Source organism: Episyrphus balteatus, chromosome 2, assembly GCF_945859705.1.
Source record: "Episyrphus balteatus chromosome 2, idEpiBalt1.1, whole genome shotgun sequence".
Taxonomy (NCBI): domain Eukaryota; kingdom Metazoa; phylum Arthropoda; class Insecta; order Diptera; family Syrphidae; genus Episyrphus; species Episyrphus balteatus.
This window is the reverse complement of record NC_079135.1, coordinates 76241188-76254213: the sequence shown is the minus strand read 5'-3', so window position 1 is coordinate 76254213 and position 13026 is coordinate 76241188. Positions and strand designations below refer to the sequence as shown.

General features: G+C 32.0%; 1 long non-coding RNA gene across 2 annotated transcripts; it reads right to left on the bottom strand.

Annotated features, from left to right (window-relative positions):
• Positions 1-1171: 1171 nt before the first annotated feature.
• On the bottom strand, positions 1172-3412 carry LOC129910422 (uncharacterized). 2 transcript variants are annotated; one of them, XR_008771504.1, is made up of 4 exons: positions 3291-3412; positions 3058-3223; positions 2886-2988; positions 1172-2830 (listed from the first exon to the last, which is right to left on the bottom strand). It is a non-coding gene; the product is annotated as an uncharacterized LOC129910422 (long non-coding RNA). The 2 variants fall into 2 exon arrangements; XR_008771503.1 differs by having other exon boundaries at positions 2886-3223.
• Between the last annotated feature and the right edge of the window lie 9614 nt (positions 3413-13026).

Genomic DNA, 13026 nt, shown 5'->3' with positions numbered 1-13026 from the left:
GCATGTACACGCGACTGAAGTTATACTTCTCACTCAGTATTTATTTAAATGAATTTCATTTGATTTTAATTTGTATTATTTTAGTTTTATATTTTTATTAAAATAATCGAACAGCGTAATTTTTTAACAATCTCAGCTTATGGTGATCTTAGGAAATTTTTTTGATTTAAAATTGGAAATTTAGAATCTTTCAGCAGCCAAACCTTGAAGAAACTTTTGGTTTGCAGTTATGAATAGACTTTAAAGAGACCTTTCTTTTTAATGTCTCACTCGATGGATTTGGAGGAAAATTTTTAAAATGTATTTTTTTAGGGCAAGGGGTTAACCTTGATTTTTTCGCAAAAATCCGAAAAAAATAAATTTGCATTTTTTTTTACCTAAAAAGATAGGCGTATTCATTGTGAGCTCGTTACTGTAAACCAAAACTTGTTTCGAGACTTTGATCCGAAAATATCAGCTTCAGAAAAAAAAAATATTTCGATGGCAAATATTTTAGCACCCAGACTTTGAAGAAACTTTTGGTTTGCAGTTATGAATAGACTTTAAAGAGACCTTTCTTTTGATGTTTAACTCGATGGATTTATAGGAAAATTTTGAAAATGTATTTTTTTTGAGGCAAGTAGTTAACCTTGATTTTTTCGGGAAAGTCCGAAAAAAATAAATTTGTAATTTTTTTACCTATAAAGATAGGCGTGTTCATTGTGAACTTGTAACTGTAAACCAAAACTTGCTTCGAGACTTTGATCCGAAAATATCAGCTTTAGATGAAAAAAAATAATTCGATGGCAAATATTTCAACAACCAGACTTTGAAGAAACTTTTGGTTTGCAGTTATGAATAGACTTTAAAGAGACCTTTCTTTTGATGTATTTTTGAAAATGTATTTTTTTAAGGGCAAGGGGTTAACCTTGATTTTTTCGCGAAAATCCGAAAAAAATATATTTGCATTTTTTTTTACCTAAAAAGATATCATTGTGAGCTCGTTACTGTAAACAAAAACTTGTTTCGAGACTTTGATCCGAAAATATCAGCTTCGTTGTGATCTGCTTTGCGATTAAAATGGGAGAAGTTTGAGTTTTAGTTTGTTGCTATTTTAATTTAGACACAGCAATTATGATTTTATTACTCTTTTAGGTTAAATGAAATTGTTGGCTTATGTCATACATACTGTAAATAATTCTGCCTAACAGCAGGTTCCTTTCAAATTAAAAGCATAATCATAAACATCCTGCAATTGCCTGATTTCAATATCAAAATTTGGCTGTTTCTTTTCTTCGCCCATATTTCCATCAACTTATTGTTTCGATATTCCAAAAAATCATAAATATCAATTATCTTATTTTAGAAGCGATATTAAGTATACATTACATAAGTGAGTAGGTATATTCATATTTTATTTTTTTTTTTGGAAAATGGCAAAAAGCTCTTAAAAACCATCGTTACTCCTTAACGCACCATCTAAGAAAAAATGCGGGTACATTACACTTGTTTTATGTCGTCCCATTTGATATTCATTGTTTCTACTCTTCCTCATCGGCACAACATCGTAGACGACACAGGAAAAATTACATGATATAGAAAAAAAGCCAAAAGTCAATCCCATAAATTAGGGTGCTATTTTCGACATCCTTCCTACTCGGATTCCTTTCGGAATATTCAACTTACTCGTACATCGTTGTGCCACATCTAATATGCATCATCGCAAATAACCGCAAAACAGCGAACGCTGTTTCCTTCTTAATAATGCATGCAAAAATCGTTTTTCGACAGCGAGAAAAAAAAACGAAATAACGGTATGACAAATGTACACTTCGCCAAGTATGAAATGGGGGCACATCGGCCTCGAAAGATAAACTACTCCACTGCCAAGACGGCGAACAGATTTCCATAATGTTGTGAAAAATATTATGTAGTTGGAAACACTTCGTATTTTTAGGTTGTACTCGTTTCTTTATAGGAATGTAAAGTATATTTTTTCTTTTTTTTTTTTCTTAACAAGGATCAGGCTCCATAAATAACCTGCAAAATGTGAATGCTCCGGCGGGAATTTATGTTGTCTAAGGATAGGCCCAACCGAAAGAAAAAGTCTGCTTGACATTTTTGCGCGAAGGAATGGCAATAAAGTGAAACATTAAATGGGATGTCATTTTGGCTGGGGTTAAGTGATTTCGAGCAGGTGCGAGTTAGATGAAAGAAGAATGTTAGCTGGGGTGAGCATTTTGTACAATAAAAAAGGATTTTTCGAAAGCTGGATGGGATGATTTTGTGGAGTGTAGTAAATTTCTTTTTGATGTTATCTAATAAGCAAAGAGCAACCCCCTTTAATGTCCGAAGATTAAGAAACTAGGTATCCGCATCCGAAAACGTTTTAAATGACAACCCTTTTATCTATGAAGTAGTTTGTTTTTTTTTTTTTTTTTGGAAATAGATTTCTTTTCGTGATTTATTTAGTAAAGAGAGCAAAGAAATTTAATAAGAAGATGATTGCACAAAAATGATACCCTGGGGATCAATTGTGTTTATTCAAGTGGAACTAACAATATTACTGTGCTGGCTTGAACTTTACTTGATGTATCATTGCAAATTTAAGTCGTAAGGGTTCAAAACTTGTAAAACTTTAGAACTTTTAAATTCAAACCTACAAACATCTTACTTTATAATCTTGCATTTTGTTCGCTAGGTTGACATCGGAAAACATCAGCAAGCCTTTCGTTTTTGAATTGTTCCATAATTCCAATTATTGCCTGACGCAAAATGTTTGCAGATTTCATTTCATTTGTTTGCGATAGTAATTTTAGGCCTGCATTTTCTTCGCAATTGCTCGGATGACCTTAAAAGAAACAAAACAGAAGGCAATGAGTGAGGAACAACTCTATCTTACCAACCAATATTCTGGTTATGCTAGTTATTTCCGGTCTTAAGTTTTACGAAGCCACCGCATCAGAATCCAGCTCGGATTGTAAAGATTTCTAACCATAAAATCAGTATCTGCAAGAAATGCTTAGCAAGGTTAGGCGAGATAAGGCACTGCCATCAAAACAAAATTCTTAGCCTAACCTTCAACAGGGGGACATATGGACTACATCTGTTCGAGTTCTACCAGAATTGAGGCTTTAAATTAAACTCTGAGAAATCAAAAGAAGTGTGATTTAGACGTCCTGAATCAGGAAGTGGATGCTCGGGCAAACACGGAAAAGGCACTACGATTAACCTTTTCAATGAGCTTAATTTAGAAAAAAATTTCATGGAGATTTTCCGGTTCAACGGTTACTTATAAGGCCCATCATTACCTACATCTTCTCCAATAAATTGGTTCACGGCATCAAAACTCCGTCAAAATTAAGAGAGTTTAGGTCTTGGCGCGTTTTATTTGCTTAGTATTGCTTTTCTTAGAATTCCAAATCACAGCACAGCAAAGCTAAAAAAAAATACCTTTTTTATTTTCTTAATTTTTAATTTTTTTATTTTAAAAGCTTACAAAAAAAATTATGAAATTTAAAAGAAAAGTATTTCTTCTTAAGAATAAAACCATTTTTAAATTTGTCAATGTCCAAAAAGTATAAAAATAATTTATGAAAAACAATCATTTTCATCAAAAAAAACATGAATTTTTATCTTCTCACGTCATTAATTCCATTTTTTTCCCTAACAACCTGTACAAAATTTTATACCATCTGAAAGTTTATTGTCTTAGCTCAATATATATATATCGATCAGGTCTGTGACACATCTACAAAAAGAGCTAGAATTTTTTGAACTCGATCAAATTTCATTCAAAAAAGCAAAAAAAAAACATTTATTTTTATGTTCTCAGGCTATGGAATCAATTTTGTTGTTTGACAACCTATACAAAATATATACCATGAAAGCTTATTATTTTACCTTTCATATGACGTATCAATCTCATTTAAAAGATGCCTACAAGAGAAGTTAGAATTTTTTTAAGGCAACCAGGTCGAATTTCCAGACTAAGATTAAGGTACTTCCCACACTGGTGGCTGTTCGGGGGGCAACAGATCTCAATTCACTGGTGTTTTGAGGTTTTTCGCAAGTTTCTTGATTTAACATTGTGTAGCTTGAAGTTAGTCTACTGTTATGTGTTATATACTAAATGAAAGGTAATTCTATCAGGATGCTCATAAAAGTTTAATAAAATTTCGATCTGCTCTTGGTCAAAAGTTATAACCTGTTGAATTCTAAAATTTTATTTTACCGTTATCTTAAAATTGTGTTTACGAAAATGATTGAAACTTCGCACACTCCAAAAAAAGCTAAAAATCAAAAATTACCCAAAAATACCCCTAAAAAACAAGGTGTTTTTCAAAAATTCATATTTCGAAACGCAGAGTGTTGGAAAAAAATCCGTATTGGACTCCTAATTTTTTTCCTCACCTTTCACCTGGCATCTTTAGAATTGTCAAAAAAAATTTGCTTTACCCAAAATCATAATTTTTTCATAGCCCCAACACGTGTACAACGTTCAAACAAAACGTTATAGCTTAGTTTCAAAATTTTTTAGAATTTTTTCTTAAATGCAGTTATTCTTATATTAATCTCATCTATCTAGGTATATAAAAAAAAATCAATTCTCTACAACTTCGCGTTTAGATTTTAGCCCAAATTTCATCTTTCCGTTTTACCCTTGTTATTAAATGTAAATGACGGAGTTTTAAAAATCCTTCATTTGGATTAAGCTTTAGGTTATTATCTTTCAAATAAGCTATAGAAGATTTTTGTATCTCTAATAGTTTATTTTTAATTTTTAATTGACATTTTTTGCCATACTGCGAAAGTGCGAGAGTGGAACGGGAGAAAATGGCGTCACTTTTTTGTGGTGGCTGCCATGGTTCATCGATTTATAAGACGTTATCACGTCAAAAAATAAAACACTTTATAATGCAAAAATCTCAAAAAAATGTCGAAATAATATTAGACAAATTGTAGATCAAAATTTTTTAGTAAAAATCGTTAAAATTTGTAGGTACATGATGTTTTTGCTGAATTTTTCCAAAAAAATTACACTTATGTTTGTAATACCTACAAAATTGTTTGTTACCTAGTAGAGAAAGCATTCACCCTTAATTTATCATATTAAAAGGTGTTATTATTACATAGCTTATAATTCAAATTTAAAATATGTAGGTATAGTAACCGAGTTTAGAAAACTAGACAAAATTCATTTTTCTGAAGAGTTGGGTACTAAGCGAAAAGGTTTGATATTATTTTGCTCAAGTAACACGATTTGTGGTTCCTTGCGAAACAGTTTACCAATGCAGTAAAATGTTAATAAGAATTTCTTTTTTTTAAGTCGATTTAAATGAACAATAACAAAAAACACACGGTCCTTTAAATGAAGTTCTTACAAGATTATGCAAAATACTCCGACCATCTTTGGTTTATTTTCTTATTTTTTTTTTATTCCACAAATAAATTTTACATCTTCTTCTTATTCTACTTTGTCGTAAACATATTCCAATGAAGACAACCATCTTTTAAAACCGCAGAAAAATTCCACATTTCCATATTACTTAGGAATGTAAATGAAAATTAAACCACCTTCACGTTTGCATTTTCACAAAGCTGTCTCCCTCCCCTTATCGCACTTTAGGAATCTCCGCATCACCGAGTTATAAGAAAAAACATCATCTCCGGCACATCTGCCCAAGACGCGACGCGACTTTTCAGCTGAGGCACAACTTGTACCTTCCGCCATATTTTTCTAGAAGAATATAAAATCATTCGCTTGGTGCGATTTCTACCTTATTAAGAGCCGACCGGGACTGGGAGACAATTCCATGTTTTCGTTATGCTAATGAAGGAAAAATATAAGAAGACATTAAAACCATATGACGCCCTAATAATTTTCTTACTCCTTGGGCTTAAAGCTTGAATGTACTGTCCTCTTCTGGGTTACCACTGCTGGCTGCTGCCACATTTCATTTTCAATTCCAAACCGATGTTTTTGCTTTTCATCCGTTCATTGGTTTTCCATATCAAAATTCTAGCAAGCAGAAGGGAGTTTTTGGGGGGGGGGGGGGTCTTGAGCTAGAGCTGATCCATTCGTCGTTGTATTCGCAAATCGCAGCACGAAAATGGAAAAATAATTTTAATTTTTCCCAATTTTAGTTGGTGGTGTCATCGACGGCGGAAGTGGCATATTTAGCAATGAACTTCTTATTATGTATGCAAAACGGGCAAATTCCAATTTCGTATTCAAAATGTTATTCGAAGTAACCTCGGGAATTGTAATGGCTGGTTTTGGTTTTAGTCCTTGTTATAGCTAAGTTAGTGCAGATGTCTCAAGCAGAATATTTATTTTTATTTTTTTCAACATTCTTAACTAGAATTGTAATTATTGTTGAATACCGAGATTTCTGGGATTGTTCTGAGAATATTAAATTTTAACTATTCCCATTAAAGTTAAGGTTCATTGGTTTTTTTGTGTAATGTATGAATCACAATTATTTTAAAATCCATAACTTTCTCCTTTTTTTTTTGCCTCCCAAAAATTCATCTCTCCGGAATGGACAAACTTTTCATTGTATGTTTGGTGGAATTGTGGTAAAGGAGTCATTTATTTGCCTTTTATAATGCAAAAGGTTAGGTACGTCAATTTTAAATATTTACAAAATATTAGAGAGAACATCCTTAAGTCAATTGTTGTTTAAGCCGCTAAATGTGAAAGAGAAATCCCCTCAAGCATTTAGCATCCTTTTGTGTGGGCGTCATCCAGGAAGGACTTATTTTTTTTTATCGGATTTTTAGATTTATTTTTTTTTCTCTGTACAAAACTGTGGTGCGTTTTTGTCCTTGTTTGGGATCTCTTAATATTTTTTTTTTTCATTTTTTTTGTATGCTTGTAGATGCTTGAGGGGATTTTTTTCTTTTTATATTCTATTCATCTTTTCAAGCGGAAATAATTTCAACCACTTAAAAGGTGATGAATCATGTTTTATGATAATATTATTTCAACAGGAAGAGCACCTTTTGCGTTTTTCCTGATCCTTTTTTTTTGTTGTTGTTGGTTGGTTGTAAAAAAAATATGATGTCCATCCCAAATTTTGTTAAAAGGATTTTCTGCAGAAAACCAGTAGACAAACACAGTTCATAGACAGATTTAAATGATTTTATAAAATTTCAGGATGAAAATCTTCTTCTTCAACGACATTTTCCTGTTATTTGACTTTTTTTGAGCAAAATGAAGTAAATTGTTGAAAATGCTTTGACCTGACTATACTATGTTTAAAAAAAAACTGTAAGAGCCATTTTGAGAAAATGACAATAACTCCAAAATTTTTTCTTTGTGACGTCCTTTCCTGTTGTTGTCCTAATCGCTTTATCGCCTTGTCGTTCTGCTGTCACTATGGCGATGGCGTATTGTCGTTTTGTCGCCCTGTACTGTTGTTGTCCAGCTACCTAATCGTTTATCGCCTTGTAATCTTGCCTTTTCGCTCTGTCACCTTGTGGCTTTGTATCCCAGTTGACGCCCTTTCTCTTTGTTACCTTGTACCTTTGACGCCATGATACCTTGACGCTCCAACGCTTTTCATCCGGTCACCTTTTCGCCTAGTCGCCTTGTTGCATTCGTCTTGTCCTTCAATCGTCTTGTCACCAAGCCTTGTTTTTGTTGTTGTTGTTGTTTTACGTCAAATTCAACGCGTTGGCCATTTACTTTAGACGTCTTATCGTATCTTCAAGATCACAATGAATCAAGAGTTTTTGAAACAGTTGTAATTTTCAATCAAAGACCCCTTTGTTATAAAATAAAAAGCCACACTTCTACACCGAACGAGATTTAAAACCTCCAGGTAGCGATGGGAAAAACCGGCCAGTTTAAACCGGCTTCGGTCAAACGGTTTTTTCGGTTTTTTGTTCTCCCGGTTTAAACCGGTTTTTGAGAAAAAACCGAAAAACCGAAAATAAAACCGGCTGAAAAAAAAACCACCCGACGAGACAAAAAACTGAAAACCCTCAAAACTTTCTCTCAACTAACTACATTATTATAAATTTTCATTCATATTCAGCTTAAAAAATTCCTCAAAACTCCTAATAAGAGTGAGTTAAGAACTCTTACAACAAAATAAAACTAAAAACAGCTTTGCTTAGGGATTTTCTTCGAAAAGTTTTTTTTTTTTTGGTTGACAAATTAAGTTAAATTTTTTTTTTGGCTATCAAATCAAGCAAAAAAACAGAAAACCGGGTTTTCCAAAAACCGTTTTTTTGGTCCGGTTTAAAACCGCCCGGTTTAACCGAAAGGAAAAAAAAAACAGTTTTTGTACTAACAACCGCCAGCCCTACCTCCAGGTACTTGACAAACAAATAACTCCTGTCAATGAAATGCAATAAAGGTAATTGAATAAGGACATTTGGCAGATACCAAAACAATAGCCACCCTTAGAAATTAGTTGTGGCACAAGAAGCGCAATGAATTCAAAGGTAATGAAATAATTGTCTCCTAAGCTTTGAGTGCGGGAATTGTCCATGTCCATCGTCGCCCTACGCTTTTATACATAGCCACACTCAAGTTGTAATTACCACGATAATGGATTTTCATCAATTATGTTTTCTTACAAAGTCGTTAAACATAATTTTTCCCCTTGAATTACCTTCTTTTATAGGTTAACAATTTCTATAGCCTTTTAATAAGATAGACGATCTTTATGCAGAAAGCCTAATACCTACATCCTACAATCTTTACCAGCTAAAATAATTTCATGTTCGACTGCAATTCATTGCAAATTAATACTAAAGCAAGGTGCTTCCTCAAGGACCTAAACTTGTAATTACCATCTCTCCTGTTCAATACATCATTAACAGCATATGTCGTAATTTACACATTCACTGCCTTCTGAGGAGACTATCTCACCCCAAGAATATACGCAATACCATACAACTTTCAAGGAAACTACTTTGTCAATTCAAGAGAAGCACACTGGGGGGAGTTGCCTTAGCAAATGAATAAGCCTTTCGACAGTCGATGTATCGCAATGAACGCGTTGCGTATCAACTTGTTGATTGTAATCTGTAGTTTAATTGACGTTTTGAGCCGTTATAATGTGTTTAATTATTCAACGATTTAGTTTAATTATTCGAACGTGAGAACTATTCACGCCGCAGCATAGTTCAAGCATTTCTGATTGAGTATTAAGATTCTCACATAAGAAAACCTCCAAAGGTGTACATTTGCGTGGTGTTAATATTTCAAGTGCTTTGATTGCAGATATACCCCTTAAGGGTCTTAAAGCGATTAATAGTAGTTATGTACATAATATAAGTACCTTCTTGGGTGGGTTGTGAGGTTTTCAACATTCAACTAATTTCATTTGAATTTTCGGAAAGATTTCAGACAACATTGTTGTTAACGTGGAAGTGGACAAAAAAATCCCATTGTCTAAAGTCAGACTTTGGTATTTCAGATAGAAGAGAGCTGAACAATGTCGCCATGTAATGTCTATCTTGACGAACAAAAAAAAAAAGAATAGAAAACAACCATAACATACAGCAGAACCCTTGCAGGACCAAAGTACAAAAGAAAAGCCTGTCATCATCGTCATACATAGACAGAGAGGAAAGCAGCAAGGACGACGACATCCACACATGTTTTATTAGATAACGTGCTGTCAGTGTCTCGTTTTTATAGGGAGAAGTAAATAAAATAAAATAAAACTGAAATTGTTTTGCCATATCGTCGTCCTTGGTGCGACTTCCTATTTTTCAGTTATTTGTTTTTCCGCCTTTTATCTCTACGGTTAGTTGAAAAAAATAAAAAAAAACTTCCTCCATTGTATTTGCATCGGCTACTTTCCTGATCTTTGTAGGCAGCATGTTTGGATTTTTTTTTAAATGATACAAAGTTTTCAAAGAAATGCTTGGTTGATGCTGAAGCCATGTAGCAAAATAAAAAGGAGTAGATGGGTTGAAAAAATTAGACAGGTACAAGCTACTCTACATACGTTACTAATTTTCTGTCTCGTTGAAAACAAAATTCAATCACTAAAGTGAGTTGAGTTCTTTTCTGTGGAACGCTTAAATCCAAAAAAATGCTAGACAGAATGTAAAATTTTGAAATTGTGCTACGTGTGTCTTTAGATTAACTTAGGCATGAGAAATACACAAATACTTAGGTACACATAAACCAATTCAGTAAAAATAACTGCGTCGCACGTACTTGCTCTTATGGTAAAAGTAACTCTTATCTTAAAGCTTAAAAAAAGTCAGGGAAAATTATAATTTGGTTTTATTTAAACATTTCCGATAATAATGTTAGAAAAAATACATAAAATCTGTTTTTATATTAATTTATATTATATTAAACGAAACACCGTTCGTAATGATCATCACAAAACAAAGTATGGATCTTGTATGGATTTTAGAAAAAAAGATTTTATAAATCGTTACAGCCGTTTTTAAAAAAAATAATTTTTTCTATATGTAAAAATGTTCAAAAAAAAAAAAAAAACAAAACAAAATTGGTATGCCAAAAATGAAAAAATGTGTTTTTTGAGTTTTTTTTTCAAACATTTTAGTATTACTGTTACTTAAACGCTTTTGCATAATAATTTTCGTTGAAATCGGGTAAGTCGTGTACGAGATATTCAGAAACCAAAAAAATGGTTCAATGGTAGAAACTGTTAATAACGGTTCAAAAAATATTTTTTTTATTTTAAAACTTTGGTCTTTGTTGTAACATTACACAAAAAAATTTTAATTGAAATTGTTAAAGCTGTTTTTGAAAAAAAAAATTAACTTTTCTATTTCTGTTATATGGCAGGTACCGTAAGTTTTGGTCTTAAAAAAAATTAACTTCTCCTCTAGGGAATCACTCAACTATCAAGTTTGAAGAAAATCGCTCCATTAGTTTAAGCTGTAGCTCGAGGTATATACAGGCAGACAGAATGGCAGGACCCACTACATCATCGAAATTTCATGTCTGATTGTTATCTCGGATTCTATTTTTTTTTTGGATCCTAATCTTGCCCTATAGACTATAGTAGAGTAACTAAACTCAAAAATTGGCATTATTAGGGAACCCGGCCAAACAGCTTAGATTTTGATGATTTTTTTTTTAAACGTCGGTTATTAAAAATAATTTAAAGTCTATAGATTAAAAATTGCCGTGTTGATTTTTTAAATTTAATTGAAGATTTTTGTGAACAATGATGAATTGATGCCAAAAGATTGTCTACGAAATTCAAGGAAAAAAATATATGGGAGTGAGGGACCATCTTCCATCGTTCAAGCGATAGATGCAATATTCTTATTAATTGCATTGAAACACAAAAAAAAAATATTTGAACACAACGGCAACACCTACAATATTTAAATATACATTTTTAATAGAAGTTTTGAAAAAAATGTAACTAATTTTTTTTTTAAAGTTCAACATTTAAATATAAAGTTATTTTTTATTTATTCAATAGTCCTTATTGTTGAAAGTTAAATAGCAAAAGTTTAAAGTTCTTATTTGCCAAAATCTTTGAGATAATCAATTATTTCAATGAAAAAATTCAGTTTTATCAAAAAAACCCATTGAAATTGAAACAATTTTTAATTTTGTTTTTTTCAAAATTGTGATACAATATATTACCTTTTCTGCTTCGGAATTCAACTGATAATATTTATGGCCAAACATTTTTTTAAAATAAATTCATATTTTATTAGAAAAAGTTTGGAAAAAAGTCATTTAAAATTTTTTTAATAACATTTTTTTTTTTTAATTCTGAGTTTGAAGACCATTTTTTCAAAAACTCTTAGTTAAATGAAGTGGATTTAAATTTTAGAGATAAGAATGAGCTTCTGGCTTTTTAAAAATGTATTTTAAAATTTTGTAGGTGTTGCCGCCGTTGTTTTCAAAATATTTCAAAATTGCATTTATCGCTTAAACGATGGAAGATTGCCCCTTACTCCCTTATATTTTTATTCCTTAAATTACCTAGAGAATCATTTGCTTTCATTTGTTTTATGAAATTTAAGCAACGAAAATGGTTTTGTTAAAAAAAAAAGTAATTTTAATTTAAAAAAACAATACGGCAACATCGGCAATTTTTAATCTATAGACTTTAAAGTATTTTTAATTACCTACGTTTGAAAAAAAAATCGTCAATATCAGAGCTGTTCGGCCGGGTTCCCTAATAATTTACTTTAATAAAAAAGATGTTTTAACTGTTGGTGTACTTTTAACATTTTTGAGGATTCAAAGCTATAATTTCAAAAAAATCCGTTTTTCTGAATGCCAATTTTTTGTTTCTATTCTTCTTATGAAGCGCTCAGAATAATTATGGGTTAAGAACACTTTTCTACAAGTTGATTGTTTCTTAGTCTTAATAAGTGTTTCGTTTTATCTTAAATAAGAATGCAAAAAGAGTATTTCGAAAAATCACCTTTATAGAATTTGTACAAAGCAATGATCCTATGATTCGATTTTTTTCGGAAAAGAAAAGTAGCTCTAAGGTTACAGAAGATTCAAACCTATAACAATTCAATTCTTAGTTTGAGCAAAAATCTCATAAGAACATCTGAAGTAAATTATGTACCTATCCTAAAATAAACCAATAAGCTACCCCAAAAGTTAATTTCAAATGGCAAAAACACTTGGAAGGTGTTGAGTGAATTGACATCCGAGTGGCAAAACTCTATTCTTCCACCCCCATCTCCACATTTCCATTATCCAACCACACCACAATTATACACACAACCTTCACAAACAGATTAATTTACTCAGTGTTTATAGTATTTGTGGTTAATTAATTCACATTTACACCTGTTAGCAAAAGTAACATAATCATCATACACACACATACTCCCAGAGTGTGAGATTTGTTCGAGAATGCAACCGACACTACCGCTATTGCCACCACATTCGAGGGGAGCAACAGGCATTAATGGCGGAATAAACTCCGATTTAATGATGGTGGCTTAACCTTATACGTTGTCGAGAACGGTCGCAAGACCAAGACCCAAAGGCGAGAAGACCAAACCACTAATACAGTGATTTACTTTGGCCAGTTGATAATCTGCCTCTGCATG